Below are 5927 nucleotides of genomic sequence, written 5' to 3'. Positions count from 1 at the left end.
CAGAGGACAGAGACAGGGACAGACAGAGACAGAGACAGAGACAGAGACAGAGACAGAGACCGAGACCGAGACCGAGACCGAGACCGAGACCGAGACAGAGACCGAGACCGAGACCGAGACCGAGACCGAGACCGAGAGACCGAGAGAGACAGAGACAGAGACAGAGAGAGAGAGAGAGAATAATGAGAAACGGGAGAAAATAGGGGGAGAGGAGAGGAGGGGAGGGGAGAGAGGAGAGGAGGAGGGGAGAGGAGGAGGGGGAGAGGGAGAGGAGCGAAGGAGCAGGGGAGGAGATGGGAGATGGGAGAGGGGAGGGGAAGATGAGAGAGAGAGGGGGGGGGGATGGGCACATCCTTTTCCCTCCCTGCTCTACCTCTCCCGACAGATCACACTCCCCACCATCTCTTTACAGTCTTTAATTCCCCGCGCCCATCGAAATACAAACAAGATAAGTTAAACATAAATAACATGTAACAGTCTCTCTTCCTCTCCCTCCATCCCTCTCTCCTCTCTCTCCTCCCTCCTCTTCCCCTCCCCTCCCCCCCCCCCCGACCCCCCCCTCCTCTCCTCTCTCTCCTCTCCCCTTTCTCCCCCTCATTCTCTTCCCCCCCCCCTCTCCCCTCCCACTCTCTCTCCCCCCCCTCCTTCATCTCCCATCTCTCTCCCCTCTCTCTCTCCCCCTCCCTCTCCCCCTCCCCCCCTCTCTTCCCCTCTCCCCCCCTCCGTCTCTCTCTCTCTCTCTCCCCCCCTCACTCTACCAGTCGCACTAGATATGAAACAGCCACCACCAGACCCAACGCCATTAAAACCGACATCACAAGAACCACGAAACTCAGGGCCGAACATTTCACCGCTCTCCCCCTGCATTCCCTCGCCGCTTCCAAGTCTCCCCGAGCGCCTCGCTCCTGGGCCTGTATGGGGTAGACAGAGTGAGAGAGGGGACCATTAGGAGTGGGTTACAGGCTGGGATCTAATCCAGGGGTTGGGTGGTTTATACAATATTACATTGTCAAAAGAGTTATCAGTTAGAAATGACTAATTCTTTAAAAATTTCAATTACTGATTCCTAACACCCACGTTTTGTGGAAATTCCCAGTTTTGATGAGTAATTTCAATTAAAGTAAACAGACTTCCACAAAACTATACTGACCAGTGTCTGTCTGTCTGTCTGTCTGACTGTCAGTCCCACTCTCTCACAGAGGGATAACCGTACATTGACCGGTGTCTCTCACTCACCCTAACAGCATTGATCAGAGAGTAAACGCCGACACAAGAACAGCCCAAGATGACACTGAGTATCGACAGGCAGTAGTACGGCCCTTCGGCCCCCCACAGGCCTCTTGACCTGTCGCTCTCGTGCTGTCCCAACGGCGTCATCAGCAGCTCCACTTCACAGTGTCTGCCATTCGACTGTGAATGCTGTCTCTCCCCCGGGGTCTCTCTCCCGGCCCCCTCCATCTGGTACGTCACTCCCACTCCGACTCAGAGTCCTCTGTGTGTGGGGAGGGGTGGGGGAAGGGGGAGATGAGGGAGGCAAAGGTTAGAGATTAGAGGTCATGGTGTGAATCTTACTAACTCCCCCCCACCCTCTCTCTCTCTCTCTCTTCCCCTATCTGATTAGTAATGGGCCTGTCCCACAGCAGACTGCCTGCGACTGGCAACTGGAACAGCGACTGTCAGAGTGGAACACACACATACTCAAATACATCGCTTCCTTCACTAGCCGTGTGAATTTTTTAGACAGCGCCCCCCTCGCTTGCCCCGTCTAAAAGATTCACACGGTGCAAAACCAAGATACAGACACACACTGTGATGAACAGGAAGGTTGGCGCTGTAAAAAGACGGCTAAAACACAGTGTGTGGTAAGTCCTTGAAAAGAGGGGGCAGAAGGGGGGAGAAGGAGTGGAGACACTTGTAAGAAGCCAGAGAAACACGGCTGTGAAGCTCGGCGGACATTTAACGTACTAGCCAGAATGCGGGAACTCCTCACGGTCAGGGAGGCGACTGCCCGGCAACCACCCGCAAACATGTGGCGACCATGTGGGTAACTGCATCGTCCCCTGAAGTCACCTAAAAAGTTGCCTAAGTGGGACAGGCCCATTAGGGTGTCAGAGGTTATGGGTAGAAGGCAGGAGAATAGGAAGGAGAAAGGGATAGGAATAGGAATACTTTATTGCCACATTTGACTCGGCACAGTCACACCACGGCACTGACAAAGTTACAAAGCACGCCGGCTTCCCCTTTTGAATGGGGTTAAGAGGGAAAGATAGATCAGCCATGATTGAAGTAGTGGAGTAGACATGATGGGCCGTATAGCTGAATTCTGCTCCTATCATGTATGATATCTGTCCCCCCCCCCCCCCCCTCTCTCTCTCTCTCTCTGCCCCCTCTCTCCATCACACACACACACAAACCCTCTCTACTTCCTGTTTCTCTTCCTCTCCATTTCCCTCAGCCGCCGACTCAGCAAAACCCTGTTCCTCAATTACCCTCCCCCCCCTCCCCTCTCTGCTGACCAATTCATCAGGTCATAGGTTCTAGGGGCAGGATTAGGCCATTCGGTCCATCGAGTCTGCTCCGCCATTCAATCATGGCTGATCTATCATTCCCTCTTAACCCCATTCTCCTGCCTTCTCCCCCACAATACCTGACACACATGCTAATCAAGAATCTATTTATGTCTGACTTAAAAATATCCATTGACATGGCCACCACAGCCTTCTGTGGCAATTAATTCCACAGATACACCATCCTCTGACCAAAGAAATTGCTCCTAATCTCTTACCTAAAGGAACGTCCTTTAATTCTGAGGCTGTGACCTCTCGTTCTAGACTCTTCCATGAGTGGAAACATCCTCTCCACATCTGTTCTATCCAGGCCTTTTACTATTCGGTATGTTTTAATGAGCTCCCATCTCATCCTTCTAAACTCCAGTGAATACAAGCCCAGTGCCGTCAAATGCTCATCGCACTTTAAGGAAATCATTTTTGTAAACCTCCTTGGGACCCTTTCCAACACCAGCACCTCCTTCCTCAGATATGGGGCCCAGAATCGCTCACTATACTACACATGCGACCTGACCAGAGCATTATAGAGCCTCAGCGTTCCAGGTGATGCAGAGGTTAACTTGTCTCACCTCCAACCTCATCTACTGTATATCGGTGAGACCAAGCGCAGGCTCAGCTATCATTTCGAGGAACACCCCTGCTCAGTGTGCCTAAACCTACCTGATCTCCCGTTTGCTAAACACTTTAACTGACCTTTCTGTCCTGGTCCTCTTCCACTGTCAGAGTGAGGCACAACTGACCAATATGTCCCATCGACACTAGTCCCAGCTGCCAACATTTGGCCTATATCCTTCTAAATCTGTCCTATCCATATACCTGTCCAACTGTTCCTTAAATGTTGCAATGGTCCCTGCCGCAACTACCTCCTCTGGCACCTCGTTCCATACACCCCCACCATGTGAAAAGTTACCTCATATTCCTATTAAAATTTTCCCCCCTCACATTAAAACATATATCCTCTGGTTCTCGATTCCCCCGCTCTGGGAAGACACTTTACCCGATCTATTCCTCTCATGATTTGTACACCTCTGTAAGATCACCCTTCATCCTCCTGCGCTCCAATGATTATATATTGTCCAAGCCTGCTCAACCTCTCCCTGTAGCTCAGACCCTCTAGTCCTGGAAAGATCCTCATAAATCTTCACTGCACCCTTTCCAGCTGAAGAACATCATTCCAACAGCAGGGCGACCAAAACTGAACACAACTCTCCATGTGTTCTCACCAACATCTTGTGCAACTGTAATGTGACCTCCCAACTTCTTGACCTGTGAATCTCAACAATATTCAATGATTCAATGGGAAATTAAGTTCCTCACAAAGAACGCAATTGTCGGAACAAAGAGGGAAGGTCAAATGAAAGGACAATAATTTCTTCAAAATGTAGAATTAGTTGGAAAGAACGGGTAACAAATTGTACAGATATCCCTCTCAGAGAGCGAGAGAGAGAGTGAGAGTGAGAGAGAGACTGAGAGACACAGTGTACACACACACAAACATATACCCTGAGAGACGGGATGGGTGGGGCAGTGTTGATGTCTGACTCGCCCTGTTGCTGGGTGAGGTATTCATGCTAAACCTGTCCCACTAGTTTCTCTCCCCACCCCTCCCCCTCTCTCTGCACCCGTTCTCTGATGTTTCTCCTCCCCACCCCCAATCTGTCTGTAGTGAGGTGGGACAGGATGACCACTGGGGGTCGGGGTCTGTCTGTCGGGGTCTGTGTTTGTCTCTCTCTCTCTCTGTCCCTCTGTCTGTGTGTGTACCTGTGTGTCTGCGTCTTTCTCCATCGCTCTCAGTGTCTGTGTGTGTGAATAGGTGCAGTGTGTGTGTCTCTCTCTCCATGTCTTTGTGTTTGTGTGTGTGTCTCTCTCTCTCAGTGTGTGGCTATGTGTGTGTATCTGTGTGCATGTGCCTCTCTCTGTCTGTCTCTCTCTCCCCCTGTCTCTCTCTGCCTGTACCCTGCGTGTCTCTCTGTCTCTCGCCCGTCCTGTCCCCAGTACCTTCGTTACCGCTCCGCTGCTCCAGCCACCGTTCGGCCCGTTTCCGCACTCCACTCCACTCCACTCCAGCCCAGCCCAGCCCGGCCCTGCGGAAGTGAGCGTCGCCAAATGACCGCCTTCCCTGAATCGCGCAACCGGGGCGGGCCGGAGTAGAGGGAGGGAGGGGAGATATATAGAGAGGGGGAGGGAGAGAGGGAAGAGTGAAGAAACGGGAGGAGGAGAGAGAGAGAAAAGGGGAGGGGAGGGGGAGGAGGAGGTAGGAAGGAAAAACAAGAGGGCAGGGGCTGAGAACGGGAGAGAGGTGAGGGGAGGGTTACAGAGATGGGGATGGGTGTAAGGGTGGAGGAGGCAGCTACTGCAGTGGCGTTTGGGAGGGTGTCAGACAGACAAAGCACAAGGAAGTGCAGGGAATGGAAGGATAAGGAGACCAGTTTCACTTGGCGTCATGTTCGGCACGGACATTGTGGGCCGAAGGGCCTATTCCTGTGCTATACTGTGACATGTTAACTGGGTTCTCACCCCTACCTAGTTCGGATGCTTTTCCCCTCCTCTCCCCAACCTTCCCCTCCCTCTACTCTACCTTCCTTCTCTCCCACTTTTCACTGTCTCTCCCTCTCCCCATTTCTCTCTCCCCTTTCTCCTGCCCTCTCCCCTTTCTCTCTCTCACCTCTTCCACCTTCCACCCCTCTCCCCCATTACCTCTCTCCCCCTCCTCTCTCTCGCCCCTACCCACCCAATGGGTGATTTATTCATGAGATGTATTTAATTAGTGACTTTATAAATGTGTGTGTGTGTGTAATGGGGGGGAGGGTGAGAGGATAGGAGATGGGAGAGGGGAGGGAAGGAGAGAGAGAGAGAGGGGGATGGGTTCACCTTTCTCTCTCCCTCCTCTCCCCACAGATCACACTCCTCACCATCTCTCCGTACACAATCTTTAATTCTCCGCGCCCCTCCGTACACAAATAAAAAGATAAGTTACATATAAATAACGTTTAAGAGTCTCTTCTCCCTTCCTCTCCCCCTCTCTCTCTCTCCCCCTCTCTTTCTCTCCCCCTCTCTTCCCCCCTCTCTCTTGCCACCCTCTATCTCCTTCTCTCCCCCCCTCTTTCTCCTTTTCCCTCTCCCTCTCCCCATTTCCCTCTCTCCCCCTCTCTTTCTCTCCCTCCCCCCCCTCCCCCCTGTCTCTCTCCCCCATCCCCTCACTCTACCAGTCGCACTAGATATGAAACAGCCACCACCAGACCCAACGCCATTAAAACCGACATCACAAGAACCACGAAACTCAGGGCCGAAAATGTCACCTCTCTCCCCCTGCATTCCCTCGCCGCTTCCAAGTCTCCCCGAGCAGCTCGCTCCTGGGCC

General features: G+C 52.4%; 1 long non-coding RNA gene across 1 annotated transcript; it reads right to left on the bottom strand.

Moving 5' to 3' along the window:
- Positions 1-727: 727 nt before the first annotated feature.
- On the bottom strand, positions 728-4700 carry LOC129707105 (uncharacterized). Its single transcript, XR_008725146.1, has 3 exons — positions 4566-4700; positions 1237-1492; positions 728-911 (listed from the first exon to the last, which is right to left on the bottom strand). It is a non-coding gene; the product is annotated as an uncharacterized LOC129707105 (long non-coding RNA).
- Between the last annotated feature and the right edge of the window lie 1227 nt (positions 4701-5927).

The sequence above is a fragment of the Leucoraja erinacea genome, chromosome 20 (genome assembly GCF_028641065.1).
Source record: "Leucoraja erinacea ecotype New England chromosome 20, Leri_hhj_1, whole genome shotgun sequence".
Classification (NCBI taxonomy): domain Eukaryota; kingdom Metazoa; phylum Chordata; class Chondrichthyes; order Rajiformes; family Rajidae; genus Leucoraja; species Leucoraja erinaceus.
Note: the sequence above shows the minus strand (reverse complement) of the source record. Positions and strands in the feature narration are given on the sequence as shown.